Below are 20,389 nucleotides of genomic sequence, written 5' to 3' on the forward strand. Positions count from 1 at the left end.
GAGAGAGAGGAGCCGCCCCCGCTCCCAGAGCCCGAGAGGGAGGAGCCGCCGCCGCTCCCAGAGCCCGAGAGGGAGGAGCCGCCGCCGCTCCCAGAGCCCGAGAGGGAGGAGCCGCCGCCGCTCCCAGAGCCCGAGAGGGAGGAGCCGTCGTCGTCCCTTGAGCCCGAGAGGGAGGAGCCGTCGTCGTCCCTTGAGCCCGAGAGGGAGGAGCCGTCGTCGTCCCTTGAGCCAGCGAGAGGGAGGAGCCGCCGCTCCCAGAGCCAGAGAGGGGAGCAGAGGGAGGAGCCGCTGCTCCCAGAGCCAGAGAGGGAGGAGCCGCCGCTCTCAGAGCCCAGAAGGGAGGAGTTATGGCCGAAGGATGCCTGCCTTGCACCACCCAAGGATGCCTGCCTTGCACCGCCCAGGGATACCATGCCCGCTCTGCTCAGGGATGACTCATTTGGATCGCCTGAGGTTGCATGCTGCTCTGCATCGCCTGGAGTTGCATGCTGCTTCACATCGCCTGGGGTTGCCTGCTGCTCCGCATCGCTTGGGACTGCTGGTGTCTCCTTTTTGTTTTCTAGGGTTGCCGAGTGTCCGCTGCCGTCGCCGCCTCCGCCGCTAGAGGGAGCCGGGCTGCCATTGCCGCCTCCGCCACCAGAGGGAGCCGGGTCGCCGTACTACCTTTGGAGATCCGGGGCCCCCTCAACCAAAGAAGGCTTGGGGGCTTCGACATCAACCCCGCCCGCCACCACCCACCATAACAGCCAACCCAAGGGACATAATTGGACACTTGGGGGGTGGGGGGAAGGGGGGAGTTGGCCAATTGCGGCCGGTGTACATTGTACATGGGGGAGGTGTGTGGCAGAGAAAAGCTCTGCCCTTTTTAAATTGGCAGGGATGGGGTTAATTTCCCCTACCTGCCTGGGTTTATTATGTTCAGGTGGCTGGGGTTGATTAGTTGATTAAATAATTAACTTAATTAACAATCAATCAGCGCCCAGCCACCTGACATAAAAGGAGGCCTCTACTTCTCATTTAGGAGGAGAGAGTTGAGGAAGCAGGTTGGTGTTTTGTTTGTATGTTTGTATGTTTGTATGTTTGTATCCAGTGAAGGCATTGCCCAGCCTGGAAACCTTAATTTTGCAAGTTTTGATTTTTGTATTGCTTTATTTGTGTTTAAGTCCCTTTATTTTGCCCTTGAGCACGTTTATTTTGTGTTTATAAAAAAAGTTATTTTTTTTTAACTTCAGACTGTCTCTGGGCCTCTATCCACTTGCCAGCCTGCCACACCCTGTTTAATTTGTCTATATCCCTGTAGCAGGGAGAGATCTGTGCTGACTCTGCTGGCATGTTCACAGTACTGCAGGAAGAAGGCGGCAGTCTTCCAACAACCGCCTGTGAGTCATGGCAATGACACAGGGAGGTGGGAAGGTAGTTGTGTGGACTTTCCCCCTCTCTGAATGGCTGAGAGGCGAGTCTTGGCAGATTGCTAGCCCTATAAAAAAAGGCTCTGCTGTTTCCTCCACTCTGCCCACTTAGACGCGCCGAGAGTGCGGAAGCTCTGATTCAGGACCGGGAATCAGCCGGGAGAAAAGAAAGTGTTTCACAGCGAGACAGAGAGAGCGAGGAACCCTTGGGCAGACCCCGGCGTATTGTAAAAGAGCAGGTTAGTTAGCCGACAGAGTAGGACGATGATCCGGATCGTGCGGGTAGCGGCGACCGGGATAACGCTGCCGAGTGCAGCACCTTTTATTTGTAGTTTTATTACTGTTTTATTTTCCCTTGTTCTTTTCGCCTTCTGTTTTCACTATTATTTCTTTGAGCACCTGCGAGTGCACTTGTTCGTTTACCAGCTGTGGTAGTTCCGTGGTGCTGTCTATCATCGTTGATAGGCAGCCCACGGTCAAAAGTGCCCTCTGCCGGAAAAAGTAAGAACTGGTCAAAAATAAAACTGGGCACCTGTGTGGTGTTTTCAATTACACCTGTCTGTCTCCTAGTCAGTGAATTACCCACACCCCTTCCACAATGCCGTATTACCGGTGCATCTGCCAATCGAAATACCTAGTAGGCGGGACTTCACGTTCCTTTGTACAAAATCACTGTAAATCATTACCCGTTCTCATTTAAAGTGGTATTAACATTTTTAACAGTAAAACAACAAAAAGATAGCAACAGAACTGCATTTTAGCAGACTGCATGACCCCATGTTTGATCCATTACAGGATTGTGTTATCTAGTTATCTGTCTACCTGGGTGTTAGTTCATTTATTACTCCTACAGAGATTAGTACTTCTGGCCAGTGATATAGTTTAAAATTGGCTGTTACCTTGTAGTTATTTCATTGTTTATTATATACATATATATATATATATATATATATATATATATATATATATATATATATATATATATATATATATATATATATATATATATATATATACTATACGTGCTACTGTACTGTTATTTTATTATAGGGGTTGCCTATCAACCACATCGTTATTTCAGTGATATATTATTATAATTGTATTATAATAATTATTATATATTAATAAGATTATCCCAGAGATGGAAGAAACAGAAGCTCTGACTAGCACTTAAGCAGATGTATATTTTGGAGCGAGTCGTTTGGAAATTAAAAATGTGATAGAAGAGAAGAAAGTTAAAAGATACTGCAGCATTTAGCTGTTTGTTGTTTTTGGGGAAATATGGCTGTTTGCTTATATTTTGTATTAGTATGCTAATTATTTCTTTTATTTCAACTAGACCAAATGTTTTTATTTTTTTATTTTTTTTTATTTTTTTTAATGGATTTGAATGAATGAATCTGCTTTGCTTAGTGTTTAAATACTGAGAAACCCCAAGCATGCAGTATACTGTTATATACTTGTATACCTCCCCAAGATTGAAATACAATTCCTATCGCTTTTTTTAATGGGTAGATTGCTGTATGTGCAATTATAATGAGTCCCACAATAGTAGGGCAGTGTAAACATACAGTATATGTGTGTGTGGTGTGTGGTGTGTGGTGTGTGGGGGGGGGGGGGGGGGGGTGGGCAGGTATTACTATCAATGTGGGGAGAACATCTGAGAAAATGTCCCCACAAAGATAGCAACTCCTGAAAAAACGACGTTACGGGGATGTCCCCACTTTGTAAAACACCTTTTTAAGAACTAAATATGCTTTTAAAAAATAAACTAAAAGTGCCAAAATATTTAGTTTGTTGTCGACTTTCACCCTGTGTGGCATTTTGTCTGACTGGAGTTAAAAATAGTAAATAAAAATATAGTGAAAGTCAATGAGAACTCCCCACAAGTATAGGAATACAAACAATTGCGGGCAGTTTGCGAAGTGGCCAGGTGCTCTGGCAGATATCGAATTAGCATCAAATTGTATGGCATTTTGGCATCTGCCCAGGTAGTTCATCAACTGCCCACAACCACCCGGGCTGATGGTTAAGAAACACTTTTAACACTAACAGATATCGTATACTATAGGCCTAATACTAATAGACAGTGAACTTCACTGGAGACATTTTCCATTCATTCGTGCAGCACTTCCTCTCTATTACAGTTGTATTTCCAAAATACGATTGATATTGCTATGATAAATGATTTGTTGGGCTCTTCGTTATTCCTAAGTTTCAGGTAACTATATTTAACTGGGTGGCTTTTACACATTTAAACTGTGATTATTAGTATCTTGCTGATATTGAATGATCTCTCATTCAACGGAACACTGCACCAAGATCTGTATTGCATTAACGCAATAAGAAAACAATAAAATATTGTTGCATTTCATTCTGGACTTGTTTCTTCACCCAATTACTCTAACCTCTATATCTAACCCATGATGAAAATAACCTTGTGCATTGATATTTTGTTGAGTACCATTGCTCTAAACTAGTGTCAGAAAGTATGGCACTTTGTGAACTGCCTTGGCAAAAATTTATAAAAATTAAAAATAACTTTGCAGGTTATATATAACCCAGGTGGTGCTGCATCGATGAGTCCATAGCGGCCAATTGGATCTTACTCTCTAATAGATGCTCTTATTCAAATAACCGCCCAGATAAAGAGAAGATGAAGAAAATAAGCACCTGGATGCTATTTTGAGCAAATTGTGGTATTCTAACTTACAAGCATGTGGAGAATGAGTGGACAGTGTGGTTAGGTAGCAACCTGGATCCTATTGCACAAAAGTGGTTTAAATAAGCCAGGTTTAGTTTAAGTTATCTGGTTTGAGTTAACAGAATATAACTTAGCAGGCTAACTCTGTTGCAAGAACATAGACCAAGTTTAAATTAATCTAGATAACTCAAGCCAGGTTAATGTTTCTATCTACGCTGATGGAACAAACAGTTTGTTCACTGTTTTCACTGGACCATGTCCGGGAAATTTCACGAAGACTGGCAGCAACTTCTTCAGTGCAAGGTACACTTTCTTTATAGCTCTGCATATTGTTGCCTTAATAAGATTTTCGGCATCACCGACTGTATACAATAAATGTTCCTCAGGCCATAAATCTTAGTCCTATGCAGAGTACCTGTATATGGGTAAGGGCTCTGCTTCGTCAGGTTGATTGCTCAAGGAGATCCACCAGATACAGGATACTATCCCTAGAGAAGCGGTATCACTCGTACAGGGTGGAATCTGGAATATTAATCAGACTCTGGCAATCACTGAACACCCTCTCCCCACAAAAAGCCCTTCTTATAAATTATAGCACCAACATCTGCCACTCTTGGTATAAAAGGTGACACCATTTTTTTTTTCAGTTTTAAAAGTCAGGATTTATCTTTGTTATCCTGCCCTGAAGCAGATTTATGTAACCATGATATGTTACCATGGATTTAAGCCTGAGTTATTATCTTATTTTGTGCAACAGACTAAATCTGACTTTCACAATTAAACCAAGAAGTTATCAGGATAACTCTTTAAACCACTTTTGTGCAAGAGGACCCCAGTTAGGTAAAAACTTGGCTAGGCAATTCAATGAAGTAACTCATCTTTGCAGATTATTCACTAAACTTTAAAGAATGTTTTAGAAATATTTTATAAATGATTATTGATTTTATGAAATCCATTTTGATTTATTTAATCTGGATTGTTATGGAACCTTTTCAGATTGTTTTAGAAGAAGGTCAGAAGTTTGTTCTCATACTTCAAAGTACTGTTTAATCTGGCAGTCACATCATAAAGCAATAGTTCTCAAAGCGGTATCTGTGACTGTATTTGGCATATTCTGCAACTTCCCTGTACTCTTTGTGTCTGCTTTAGTGCCATTTGATAAATCACAATTGTAATGTCATTGTGTTACACATTTTAGAATAAACACTATTTAAATCTCAAGACAGAAAAATGATCATGCTCTCAATGAGAGAAAAAAAAAAAAACAAATCTGACTATGGCTGAAAACCCTTTGCAGATCACTATGATAAGGCATGCCGTCTGTATCTGTTATGATTAGCATTGGATATGCTTTTCTATGTGTATTGGTTTGGTAGTATTATGAAAGTGTTAGTGTGCTGGTAACGCTGCTGGGACTGCAGTGAACTGACAGATGTGCTGCAGATTTACTGATTCAGTACGACCCAGGCAGCATGCATCATTATAACAAGTATCTAGAAAAGATATCTTTGAAAAGTGACACATTTGGGGTATTTTATACGGTCTCTTCCTCTATCACTCGAAAGCAAAGAGAATGTTATCACAGCCATTATTGTTATCTATATGACTTGCTTACAGTCCTTGCTGATTTCTGTATGCAAATATTTAAGTAGAGAAATTATCACTACGCATTAGGTACACCAGGGCACTGGCCTCGTGCACCACTCTTGCTCTGCACAATTTGTCATGGCTACAGCACCCCTGAAGTACATGCAGCTCTGTCTCCCTCATATGATAATTAGTTTGTGAAGCAATTGCAGCAAGTTCAGTTTGTGGATCCTGTCAGCGCATGGCCAACTCTGAAGCATTTGAAAACCGTCACTCCCCTCACGGAATACCAAGCAGGGCTGGATTCAACGTCTGGTCTAGTCATTATATACAGAAGTTCTGCAAGCTAAAATCAACTGTGCCTGATAACCTCAACTGCTGTTGAAATTGTACTGGAAAAAATAGTGAAAATAAAATGCCGGGCTAAAACTCTTTGTATGCATTGCAGAAATAAAATCTAATTGTGGAAGAATGGGTTTTGTTTTTATCAGCAAAACAATTGCTCATGAGGTTAGAAAGTTTGGTTCTCTCAAGATTTTTTTTAAAAGGAAATATGTTTGTACTGTTTGATATTCAATTCCATTTCTCAATGGTTTTAGGAAATGCAGCTCAAGCTACAAGCTTGAAGTGTAATCTATCGTTGAAGTTTAATAAAAACTAGAATGAGGCAATAGACTTAATAATACTGCAGGTTACCTGCCTCTGTACTAAGAGCCGTCAATCACAAGTAGATGCAAGTGCGTATTTAATGTGGCAGGCAAAGCGATCATGACAGTCAACAGATTGTTCTCATGGCTACAGAAACTTCACTTCAACTATATATATATATATATATATATATATATATATATATATATATATATATATATATATATATATAATATTCTGAACTTTCACCCTGCAACACTACATATCACTTAAAACAACTGTAGAGGTTTTGATTAAAGGGCACCTTTAATATTTTAAACACCCTTAATGATGTATTCATTTTCATTACTATTCTTAAGCCATCTCAATTAATGTACATTAAGAATACCAGACGATAAAACGTGCAAAAATAATACTAGCTGTACATTCCTTGAACAAAACTTTTTGCTTTCCACTCACTGTAAGGAAGATGTAGTCACTACAGTACTGTACACACAACTTGTTTCAGAAAACACATTCTGCCTGGAGACACACTTTTTTTAAGATTAGCAAATGACTGAAATGCACAGTTAGCAAGAACTACTGAGCTTAATAGAACGCGGGTAGTACTAGCGACATTTTATAGTGCCATAGAGATTATAGTAGTATAATCTTCTGCTTTATCTGTCTCTCCATCATATTGTGCGGTTGTGTTTTAACTACTAACATCCTTTTAAACAATTATTGAAAAATGGAACAAATGATACTAAAGAGAAGCAGTCATCATGAGTGACTACTGAGCTGATATTTTCTTTGTCACGGTCAAGAAACATAGAGTGACGAGCCACAGCGAAAACACTGACCCCATTACAATAAAATATACAATTTATTTTTAAAAATAAATAAAACACATATATGCATTCTTGGTATAAACAAGATATCTCAAGCCCTTGCTCTGGCCCCAGCTCAGCCGATAACGCCGGCCCTGGAGCTGACCCCGCCTGCACCGATGGTTGCCCCGGATGTTACAGAACCAGATTTCAGCTTTGCTGAGGAGGACCATGATGCGATCATGTCACGGCCTCATGGGAAGGTGGCTCCTTCCTTCATAAGCAGCCCCTACCTCCCCTGACCAATACTTTGGACCAGAGGTTAAAGAATTGCTGCAGCTCTCCCACCCACAACTTAGTACATAGCAACTCATTAGTGTTGAAAGAGGTTCGATTTCTTCATAAAAATAATTATTCTTTAGATAAAGTTAATCAAAAATAGTTTATTCAGGAATCAAAGTGCAAGCAGAAACAAAGCAAATCAAAGGTGATACATCAGTGATCTCACATACAAGTCTCAGTTGATGGTGTTCTGAGCTGGCATCAGTGTAGATGTTATTTACTTCTGAGCCAAGCTGAGCTGGCTTCAGAGATGTTGACTGTTTTACTGAGCCGGCAAGGCACAGCAATGTTAGTTTCTGAGCAGCCATCAGTGTAGATGTTAGTTTTTGAGCTGACCTGACTTGACCTGACCTGACTAAAGAAATTACTTTGTAGAGCACTGTGGAAGGTGTGTGGGTAATTCACTGACCAGGAGACAGACAGGTGTAATTGAAAACACCACACAGGTGCCCAGTTTTATTTCAGGGGCGCGTTGGGTTTCTTTAGCCCGCAGAGGGCGCTGTTGGTCCGTGGTCTGCTTACCAACTATGGTAAACAGAACCACGGGAATACCAAGCAAGGGTAAACAGTTCAGGCGCACTCGCAGGTGCTTCAAAACAATACTGCAAAAATCGAAGGCACAAAGAAACAGGAAAAATAAAACAGTAACAAAACTACAAAGAAAAGGTGCTGCACTCTGCAGCAATATCCTGGTCGCCGCTGCCCGTGCGACCCAGATCACCATCCTACACTGCCGGCTACCTAGCCTGCTCAGCTATCCTTATTCAGGGATCTGCCCAAGGGTTCCCATCCCTCACTGTCTCACTCTGAACCTCCATTCCGTTCGGCCGTGGACCAGCGTTTCCGCGCACTCTACGCGTTTAAAAGGGCAGATCTGAGGAAACAACAGAGCGTTAATTTATAGGGCTAACAATCTCCCAAGATGCACCTCTCAGCCATTCAAAGAGGGGGAAAGTCCACACACCCACTTTCCCACCTCCCCGTGTCACTGCCATGACTCACAGGCAGTTGTTGGACGACTGCCGCCCTCTTCCTGCAGCCCGTGAACAGGCCAGCAGAGTCAGCACAGATCTCTCCCTGTTACAAGCACAGATATACAGCAAGCTTACATAATTTCCTTGCGCAAATGTGGTCTTACTTCCCTAGCATGATACATGTGAGGCAAAGCACATTTGCATTTCTTCTTCACTTTACAATGTCATTAGAAACCTAGATAACAAAAAGTTACATTTAAGAACAATGCTGTGAGTTTTGCACAATTCTCACAGGCAGCAAAGCGCTAAACCCACTGATCACCAGGGGCAGCATGGCTGGTGATTGCAAATGGCTGATGTACAACAGCTGTGTACAGTTTAATTTTAAGACTTCATTAACCCTGTGTTGATTCAGAGCTTACATTAAATACAGAAAAACCACACCATGTTTCCAGACAGTTTCAATGATTTCTTTACCATTTAAATGGGAAGCATAAGTAAAGGTAGTATAATGAAGAAAGGAACATAGGCTGATGAAACAATAAGAGCAATTTAACTGGAACAATGTGTAGACTGCCCCACACGGCGTGCATGTTTATCAGAAAAAGCCTACATGTTCCAAATGTATAATGCATTATTATGCTTTCTGTGACACTTACCTAAAGTTATAGTTACTTTTTAACAAAGTAAATGGTTTTAGAACCAGTTTCAATTGGTTTGATTATGGTTTGTATATATGCTCAAAACAGATTATTGAGCAGAAACAATTTATGCAAAAACAAAAGTGTTATCTGTCCCGAGGTCACAGCTGCACTCTTAGTTATGAAAAGCCAGTCACTCCCTACATGGATGTATTTCGGGCCACATGCTAAGCTAAAGAGCTACAAGGTCAGGAAAAGACATAGGCAAAAATCCTTACAATGTACTGTTAGACATATCTTACAGTACATGGTGCTAGAAAATAATTCCAGTAATTTTTACCTAATACAGTAGGTATTGCCATCATTTTACAGGCCTCCCATTTTCCTATACGAAACCCACACACATTATGGTAAAGGTTCATTAGATTTTTTAATGGTAATTCATTTGAAGCTGTTAGTGAAGCAAACACATTTGCTTCTAGCAGAAACTTCTACACTTCTACAGACAACTCTATGCTTGTCAACTTGAGAGGTCACTTGAAAACATGTCAATCACAGGAAAAGCAACAACTGGTTCTCAAAAGATGAACCAAGGTATGAATCATCTGGCAGTTCAAGTTCTTCTAAAGAAAATAAATGGCAAACATTTGGAACATTTTGTTTTAAAAGTTTTCTTCTAATAGAGAAATACATATTTAAAAGAAATATGCTCAGGAAGAGTCATTGGCCCATATTCATAAAACTTACTGTCTCCTTTATCGTGCCAGTAATAGTGTTTAACATGGCAGTATTGAATCAGGTGATGCATGCAAGCCATTTACCATCAAAAAAACATCATTCCCTGTGACGTTAGTGTAACGCGCCCTCAGAGACCAATTTTCTCATTAGCATATTATTCATCTGATTCATAAATCTGTTTTGTGTCATTAATTGACCCTCACCGACATCATAATTAACACGTGCCTTTGTAACGCATACATTTAATTGCATTGTTAATTCGTCTGAACAGGTTAGATTACTTGTTGGTTTCTTTTGTAGTTTCTTTTGTTACATTATGTTAAATAAAATATGTAAATTATGTTCATATAGATTTTATTTCATTTAATCAATGCTAAAATTCTAGGTGATGCGGTATATTGAAAAATACATATTTGCAAAAAATATGTAGTGTTTTCTAATCCAATTTTGCTATGGCAGGATTTTTCTGTATTGAATTGACTTTTATCAAATATAGTATATGATTTGATACTTTTGTTGTGTTGAATTGAATGTTATTGAGACTGGCAACAAGAATACGTGGTATTCATTTTTTTGCGAGCTGTGATCGTTTTTAGCATTATTTGTGTACTGAAGATTGGGAAAGGACTGATGCTTAGTTTATCTGTTGGAAAGAGCACACTGACCCGTTCTGATCTTTAATAGAAACATGATCCCCTGAATTCTGTTATTGCAGGAATCCCAATGAAAGTGAATGGCAGTGTAATGACACTATAACTGCACAGTCATGTCCTTACAGTTACTATGAAACATGCACTGTGATGCAAATCCTGTATGAAGGATTAACTAGCAATACAAAAAGAAATACAGAAATATTACCTTGTTTGGGAGTGTGTTTTGCAGACCAGACACTAATCCCCAACACTGCATTTTTTGTGTTTTATGAAACAGGCTCTTTGCTGACGTAAGAGATAAGATACAAGGCCTATGATGCAAATTGTGTTAATCCTAGCTTGTTACTTCTTATCTGATATTGCATTCTATTAGTACAGTAATTGCATTGACTGTAAACTATACTGGATTTAAATATATTTTTTGCACTGGAATCTTGTATTGCCCTGTAAGTAACGTTAGACAAAGACGTATGCCAAATAAATAAATAGATAATAATAATAATAATAATAATAATAATAATGTCCCTGACTAAAATGAATTTAAAAGGCTTGTGGTGATCTCCACATACATGTAGAACCACTTCTTGTTCTGTTTGCAATATATAAAAGTCATTCCGGACACTGCTACATGTCAGGTCACCTCACTAAAAACTTCCATCCAATAAAAACGAGCCAATATTCATTCCAGAGTCTTATCGCTACCTAAATGGCCCAAACATGGGACATTGTGAGCCAACTGCATGATCTCACATCAAAAAGACTGGGGAATGAGTAATTGTGTTACAGTCTGACTTGTTCTCGTGGCATGGGATACTCTATACAGTAAGTGCCCGACAACAATGTGGTGAGGATATGCTAGCGGACAGTTATCCTCCACATCGTTCCCCTCGATAGACCGAACCACCCCCCCAGATGTGTGTCAGCGAAGGGTCATTCTTTTGCTCCAACGCTAGGTCCACATCTCGGTCCCACAATTTCGGGATATTGAGCGGAGCTAAAGTAGCTTCAGCACTGGAGGCTTCAGTAACCTGCCCCCGCAGGTCACACTGAGTCTCTATCCCCTTTCCCTTACATTTGATTGATTCTGATATTTCCCCCACCAAACCCCAGCCTTGTTTCATTAATATTCCTTCCCATTTTTCAACCCTTTGCTCTCTTTTTGTTTTTCTTGGGCAAAATCGGGAATAGAACAAATCAGTGTGCAGCAGAAAAATATCCCCAATAGTTTCCCCCACCGCTCCCAAAGTCTTACCCGGAGACTGGCTTTACCATTTTATTAATCATAGTATCAAAATATGGCCAGTCTCGACCCAAAATAACCGGATATAGCAACTTTTCAGCCACAGCCACGATTATGCGACGGGTATGACATCCAATAGTCAAATTTAATTTAGTAAGGGGGTAGTCCTTGTTATCCCCGTGGATACAGAAAATGACCACAACCCCATGTGACCACCAAGGTACCCCTGCCAATAGAGTTTCCTAATTAAAGTTTGCTCACATCCTGAGTCCACTAATGCATGGGTGTTCACATCACCAACCCGTACATTAACCATACAAGGCCCCTCCCAATCTTTACCCCTGGACTTACCTGGTGCTGTCAGGACATAATGGGAGGTCACACCACATTCCATTGCCGCCAGGCAATTCCTAGTGAGGTAGCCGACCTCCTAGCACTGGTAAAACAAGTGGGGCGAAAGGGCATACACAGAGCTTGCGTGTCCCACTGCCGGTTCGACAGCGGAGAAGGGTGCTCTGCTCTTACCAAGTTGGGGGTCGCTCTCGATCTCCATTGTGCTGGAGGAAGGCCGCCCATGGAGTGACGTTGCAGTGCTGGTCCGTTGGTAGTGGGGGTGAAGCATTGTGGTGGACCTACCACTCGTGGCTTGTTTGAGGCACCGGGTCACGTGATCCGCGAGTTGTTGCGCCACCTCGCGAGGTCGCTGGTATTCACAGAACCGATAACGGTATGTCTCCTCTGTGATGTCTATTCGCTGGAGAATGGCCTGCTTCACCTGGTCAAAATTGAAAGCGTCTTCATTGGTCAGGGCTTGGTAGGCTGCCTGCTCTTCCCCGATCAAATTGGGGCCCAGCTGGGTAGGCCATCACTCCCGAGGCCACTGTGCTGCAGTTGCCTGCCTCTCAAAGGCTATCAAATAGGCCTCGGGATCATCCTCCAGTGACATTTTTACCAACCTTACCTTTGGAAAGGGCACCGTTGGTTCAGTCGCCGGTTTCCTCCCCCTATTGGCTTCCAGGAACATGGCGTGCATCCTTTCCATCATGGTCGTCACCCCCTCCTGGTGTCTTCGCTCCTGTGCCTCCAACATCGCTCCCAATGTGGCCTCATCCATCCTGGATCCCAATTCTGGTCACCAACTGTGAACTGTGCGAGTGGTGTGGTGAATAAAACAATGTCTAAACAGTCTTTTCCCCAAAAATGTCTGTGTTTTTAATAAAAGAACAAAAAAAGAACCACCCCTCTACCAGTAATGTTATCGGGGGGAACACGGCTGGTTTGCAAACCAAAACAGAAACAATATGTCGCACTAATCCCCACTCCAAAGGTCCCGTGCATTAAAGTGTGCTTTAATCTGTAGGGTGGTGCTGGTGTCATGTAGTGAGGGTAGTGCTCTGGTGATGCGGGCTGGCTCCGTGGCTGCAGCCGCTGGCTCCGGACTCCTCCTCTGCAACAAAAAACAAAGAACACATAACAAAGAAAATGCAGTACTCCAGCCAGGATTATTACGCTCCGGTTATATTCTCAGCGCAAGGCCTCATACTGACATAGCTGCTTTCCCTTTTCCCCTTTGTTCCCTGCAAACAACCTGTCACCATGGTTTCTCCAACAGAGGGCCATCCCACAGCTGCTTGCAATGGAGTCGTTCCGGGTACTTGCAACTATGCGCCCCTCCTAATATGGTTACTTTCCGGTTTTCACCTACCATTAAGGTGGTCCATCTATGAGGCAGCGTACCGCTGTCCTTACACGGCATTCTTTCTGGTTGGGAGGGAGATTTGCATCATTGATTCTTTCTCTCTCTATCAAAGCACGGTAAAAAAATAAATCTATGATGCAAATATTAGGAACCTAACGAATTCAAATGTTAATACCACGTGTTTTTATTTATATGTAACAACCTTTACTATTCACCAAGTGGAGAATGGTTTGAGGTCAGAGTAGATAGATAAGTGTGTCCTAAGTGTGTGTGTGTGTGTGTGTGTGTGTGTGTGTGTGTGTGTGTGTGTGTGTGTGTCTCGGTCACTTCAAGTAATACAAAGAGCATTTTAAGTGGAGCGATAAAGTGGAGCAAAGTGATCAAAAAAAGGCACCAAGTTAGAAGCAAGAATTGTGTGAATCTTTCCAATTGTGCCTATTTGTGTTGCTTGACAAGACTGGCCTAATTGCTTCTCCTAACTTGGACTTTTGTGTTTGATATCACCCCTTTAAACGGCGGTTACGTTTTTCTAACTTGTTTTTTTTTACATTGACACTTCTTTTTTTACCTGTTCAAATAATGAATAAAGTGAGAGAAGGCTATTCGAGAATGTGTATGGTAAATAGACAGACAGACAAGACAAGAGAGTAATAAGTGGAATAATCTAAGAGAAATGAGAAAGATTTGAAAGTAAAATAATGGTAGAAGGGACTTTTGGACAATATTTAAAATGTAAACATTGTATTGTTTTAGTTGCAAATGTACATCCATGAGTGGCGAAAACAATATGTCTGTTTTGGTAGGTATTGATATTTACGTAGCTACAAAACAACAGTGTTATGAATGATTAAAAAGGAGCATATGCATGTCAGTGCTAAAGGGTAGTATACTAACCTATCTTAATGTTGAATAAACAACTATTCTCCTTGTTATAGAGATGTTATGAAGTTAGGCCAATGTAAGGCATTTGTAAAGCATTCAATCTCTTTATAAAAGGCCATGTCCATGTCCTTTGCATTTGTTGGCCATGGTTTGATTTCAATGATTGCATCATTTGCATGCACTCATTTTCCGGTAGCACCCACAGCAAGAACAGACACATAGTGTCCTAAGTAACACCCTGTCCTTGATGTATGATAATGGAAGATAACTGGTCATTCCTGTTGTCCGCAGTAATTTTGCTCTTCTGCACAGCAGTAAACTTGAACATTATGTCATTTTGTAATAGTCCTGTCTGGTTTGCACTGCAATGATTCTTCCTGTGACTGAATAAGCTCACGTTTCATGATTGGAGAAGTTTTGCATTACCTACATTTGCTACCAAGAATCATTGCCCATTTGTCATTTCTATAACTGCGTTCTTCCAAACACATGGAATCTGCAGGTACATGTAGAGATGTCCTTGATGAGCAGCAGTTACATCTACTACATAGAATGTCATGACTTATTGTGACAGAAACCATGCGAGATACTTCAGGACACATTTCAGACAATTTGGTGAGAAACTCTGCAACATCTTGCTGCTCACCTCTATTGAAGGGTTCTTCTAAGAAGTGACAAATATCCCCAATAGTTAGAGATGCAGTGGATGGCATGTGTTCATATTGGTAAACAAAACTCTGGTAAACTGTAGCCTCTTTTGACTGTTTTAATGAATCCTTCAGAGGCTGCAATTGAAGAAGGAACTGCAATGTTGCATTTGTATAGCAGGAGGTGACATTCAGGTTGCTCAAACCTCTGAATGGATGTGTAACTGCAAGTGTTCTCTTGGAAGATTAAGGCTTTTGCGGTTCTTGAACATTAGTGATTGCTCAATCAATGAAATGCCCTTGATCTTTTAACTTGTGTTCCTTGTGCGTGTTGGTCTCCTTCAGACTTATCAACTTAGGGCAATAAATCTCTCTGAGCCTATTGTACTCTGCAACTGCAGTTTGAGGTGCCTAAATGGAGGTTGGGTCAAAATGTTGATAAGGTGGACACCACTTAAGGATGTAACTCTGGAAAGTGCAACAAAACCTTGTCCATAGGAGGAAATGGAGTTACCAAGATCCATCCTAACTGTTTTTAGAGTCTTACCCTGGCATTTATGAATGGTGATTGAATCAGCACCAATGACTGGGAACTGCTCTCGAACAATGTAGACTCTGTCCATGATTTCAAACTTTGAACATAAATGTTCAAAGGTATGGGTGACTCCCATTGTTAAATTAGATGGTTATAGTTTTGACCATACTTGTGTTTTCCAGATAGTAGGAAACAGCTTGAAGCTTCCCTATTGCCTCATTGATGAGACCAGTGGCAATGTCAGTGTTCTTGCGAAGCAACAGTTTGCAGCCTATTTTGACTCATATGGTAGTTTCCGGTCCAGCTGTTCGACTGCAGTCAGCCTTGTAGGCATTCATTTTTTTCGGCACATTTCTCCGGAAGTTACAAGGGCAGTCCACAGTCCATATGATGAATGTCCTCTCCAGGCATACAATCAAGCATGGCAGTCTGGATCTGGTTACAGGCATCTATAGTAGGCATGACTCGGGATGAAATAGTTAGGTGGCTATTTTTTTTAATTAGCAGTGGGAGAAAACCACTTCAGCAAGTACAATAGAATCTGCCAGAACTGACAGACGTTGTATCTACTATAGATACTACTGAGAGCAAAACAAATCCAAAAGAAAAACAAGGGAAACACAGATATTTTCAAGAAAGCTGGATGTCTCTGTATAAATGGATTTTATATTTTTAAACACAGCAATAACAGTTCCGCTTGTGAAGCACCTACACTATAATTTGATAGAACAGATGATTTATTTGCACTGCGCAGGACCTTATTTTCTCCCATTGGTTCTTGGGCCCTGCAGAACTCATGCCTGTGCACCTATTATCACCTATTATCAGTGATTAAAGGCTGGTTTTCAAACAAACTGATTACGCCGTTTAACAATTGTTTTTATTTATTTTTTGTTCCTGGGTAGTAAGTGTTATTTCCTAATTGTTTATGCCTCAAAAGTACAGAAAATGGCTATTATTCCCCACAAACATTGCTTTTGTGACCAGGACAGTGATATTTCAAAATATCACTATTTTCAATGGGAAAATGGGAAAATGTGTATCTTTTCATTCACATAAAGTCAGAAAAAAACAAAAATACAGTAAATACAGTATAATCATAAATCTCGAAAAACTACTCACTTCTAAATATTTTGTAGTCATTTTTGTATTACTTTAGTATAAATACATGTTAATTTGGATTCATATGCTGTTTTTTTCTGACTTTATGTGAACGAAAAGATTGTATCATTGATAAAACCAGAGACCCTGTGCCAAAGGATATGTTTTCTATGATTGTTCTGACCACGGTTTAAAACAATATGGCAGTGAGAGTTCATTTCGACTGGACTACACTGGTAATGGAGTTAAAGTAAGAAAACCAAAGAATACAGCTATGGTAGTCATATTGGGTCAGAGATCAATTATATTGTTGACCTGTGGATCGAGTATGAAGCCAAGCTTTAGGTCACTCAGCAGAATATAATTCACACCAGTAAGAGAACATCACATGATGGTGTCAGCTGGGACAATAATGCAAACAAACTGTGTCCCTAAAAAGACATTCTGTGCAAAACTGTATGTTGAAGAAAGGTCCAAAATACATTGGATCAGCAAGGAATTGTTCTCTATTGCTAAAGCAACTTGTTCTGTTTTGGTTCTCTTGGCATCATTCCTGACATAAGGCAAGATGGAAGTAAGGAATTATAAATAGCTGTTTCTTATGGCTTACAATTGGTATTTTGTATAAAGGATAAGTGCCTAGTCAGGTATTCACATTTAGTAATAACCAGAGTTATCATAATATTCACTTTCAATAGTGTTACCTGTCTTTGTTACTTATCTCAGGAAATGTAATTAGATGTGAGAGAGCACAGCTGAAAAATAAAGTGAAGTAAGAATGCTTTAAAAAATATAAATAAAAATATAAAAATAATATAAGGACAAAGTAAAACTTGTTTTTATTTTTTATTAATGTTTTTCCATTTTTTATTTAGTAAAAAAAAAAAAACAAGGATCAAAAATCATATCTCTGAGCATTATGAAATGTATAAAAACTAATCAGTCTACTCACCTATTTTCTGTTATTTTTTTGCGGAAACATGCCAAGCAGTATCACATTTGTCCTGCAATTAAATTATAATTTATTCCCTTGCCTCATATTTTTATTTATGAAAGAAGACCCGATTAAAAGCAAGGCCTGCTTGCTAAAAAATAAACCATCCTTCCTTGGTCTCAACACCACCAAAATATTGTTGAATCATTTATTGGCTTCAACACAAATTTTACCTGATAACATCTGCATCTATCTGTCACAATTGGTTTGGATTTGGGAATACAACATATCATTTGTTCAAAATGTTGAGCCTTATGCACTGATTGTATCCATCTGCCTGTTTGTCATACTTCTTGTCAGATTGTACTGGGTATAACCTGTGAGGCGAGAGTGTATTAAATGGAATGTCCAGACAGTAATTTATGTGTACAGAAATAAAATAATTTATTTTTATTTTCTATACACAACAAAAGGATTAAATAACAAACGAAAAACAAAATGGTGTGAGGGAAGGAGTGCAGGGGTGGAATCCAAAACAAACTGTGATGACTCGTCTTTAATTTGTCTTCGTGGTGACCATACATAAACAAAAAAAAGACAAAAGAAATGTTAGTGTTTCAAAAATCCCGCTGCACAAAACCAGACTCTCCCTCCACCCGTTACTCCTCCTACTTTACTTTCGGACCAACCCCGAACACAGTAGTACGTTCCCTTTAGTATGTAATGTCCCGCCTCTGTAGTCAGTGGAACACCAATCCCCAACCGACACGTGTCCTTATCCTTCACTTGACTCCAGTGGCTGGAATTTACATACTCGTACTTCCGCCCCTCACCAAGGTGCCGCCCCTCAAAAGATGACTTTTGCCATGGTCACGAGATCTTGGTAAGGGAAGTCCCGAGTTGGTTTGATGCCATCTACTGTCGGGAGGCTGAATCACAGACCGAAAACCCTTTGACTCATCACAAAGCCTGTTAAACTGCTGAGGATGAGCATGCACTAATTTTTCAAACAAAATGTAAATATTGTTTTTATTTTCAACACACAAATAATGCTTTTGAGTACATATAAAAAACACGACTACATAATTGATAATACAGTTTAATGTAATTGAGAGATACTGCATAGCCCCCTGTGGAAGGGTGGTGGGTAATTCAGTGACACACGGGAGACAGAACAGTTGTACTTGGAACACCACCCAGGTGCCCAGTTTTATTTTCAGGACAGTTCTTACTTTTCACCGGCAGAGGGCACTGTTGTCCGTGGGCTGCCTATCAACGATGATAGACAGCACCACAGAAATACCAAAGCTGGTAAACGAATTGAACAGCAGGTGCACTCGCAGGTGCTCAAAGAAATAATAATGAAAACAGAAGGCAAAAAGAACAAGGAAAAATAACACAATAATAAAACTACAAATAAAAGGCGCTGCACTCGGCAGCGTTATCCCAGTCGCCGCTACCCGCACGACCCGGATCACCGACCTACTCTAGCGGCTCCCTGCCTGCTCTAAACAATACTTCGGGGGTCTGCCCAAGGGTTCCCCGCTGTCACTCTCTGGCTTGTTCGTTGCTGTGTTTCTCCCAGCTGGTTTCTCGGTCCTCGACCAGCGCTTCCGTACACACAGCGTATCTAAGAGGGCAGACCTGAGGAAACAGCAGAGCATTTTTTTATAGGGCTAACAATCTCCCAAGACTCGCCTCTCAGCCATTCAGAGAGGGGGAAAGTCCACACACCCACTTTCCCCACCTCCCTGTGTCACTGCCATGACTCACAGGCGGTTGTTGGATGACTGCCGCCCTCTTCCTGCAGCACTGTGAACACGCCAGCAGAGTCAGCACAGATCTCCCCCTGCTACACCCCTTAATTCTCATTTCTTAGAAATGAACATTACGATGTGTATAATGTAGTGGTATTCAAGTGGCCTAGATTCTGTTTTTAATATTGATTGTTGTTCTAGCAAGACTTGTGTAGCGCCACATCACTGTCAAGGATGCCATATGTAAATCCTACAGTAGCTTCATTACTTTTATATCCTAGCCAGGGAGATTTTTGTCATGTACAAAATAATCTATTTGGTGGACTAAAAAATTAACTTTAAGAACTTTTCTAAGTCCCGCCGTATGACAGATTTTATACATAATTCCAAAAGGTTTTATTTTTCTTATTTAACAATCCTTTGTGTTTTATTTTGTACAGCTGAAGAAGAAAAAAAACAAAACTTTTTAATATTGGTCTGCCATCAGAAAGCTGTTGGCAGCTCCGCTCTCTATGTACTACATTAGCTCTAGGGCGATTTAGAAATTGAAGCTTGCCGGAATCTCAAGCTGAGTGGACAACTCTTAGAGCTGGCCTAGAGAAGCCCCCCGGCCCTCCAAACAGAGCTTTATTTAAGAATCCCAAAGAATCATTACTGTGGCTCCATTCTTCAGTAACAGAACATCACCCTGTTAAAATGTAGATAAGACTACAGTGTTAAACTACTGTGTACAAAACTAGTCTGTCTGCAAAAACATGCCCTGTAATGTGAATCAAGCATTAGCAGTACGTGCTGAGTAATTACGTTCTGAAGAGCTCCAGGGAAGGATGCTGGGCATAATTTCTTTCTTCTAGCTAACACTATACTATACTAACACATAAATATATCCTCCAAATGCTAGCAGCACTGTCAATACATCACAGTAGTAAAACATTTTTTACCCTGTATAAGGCTTAAGTTACAGAGTGTAACTGATTGAAAAAAAAGGATTCAAATAGTCTGATGCATTGTAAAGCCCAATAAAGAGCAGGTCAATCTAACAAAAACTCATGACTGTATGACTGAGGTAAACCTTTTTATGGGCAACAG

The sequence above is a fragment of the Polyodon spathula genome, chromosome 19, assembly GCF_017654505.1.
Source record: "Polyodon spathula isolate WHYD16114869_AA chromosome 19, ASM1765450v1, whole genome shotgun sequence".
Lineage (NCBI taxonomy): Eukaryota > Metazoa > Chordata > Actinopteri > Acipenseriformes > Polyodontidae > Polyodon > Polyodon spathula.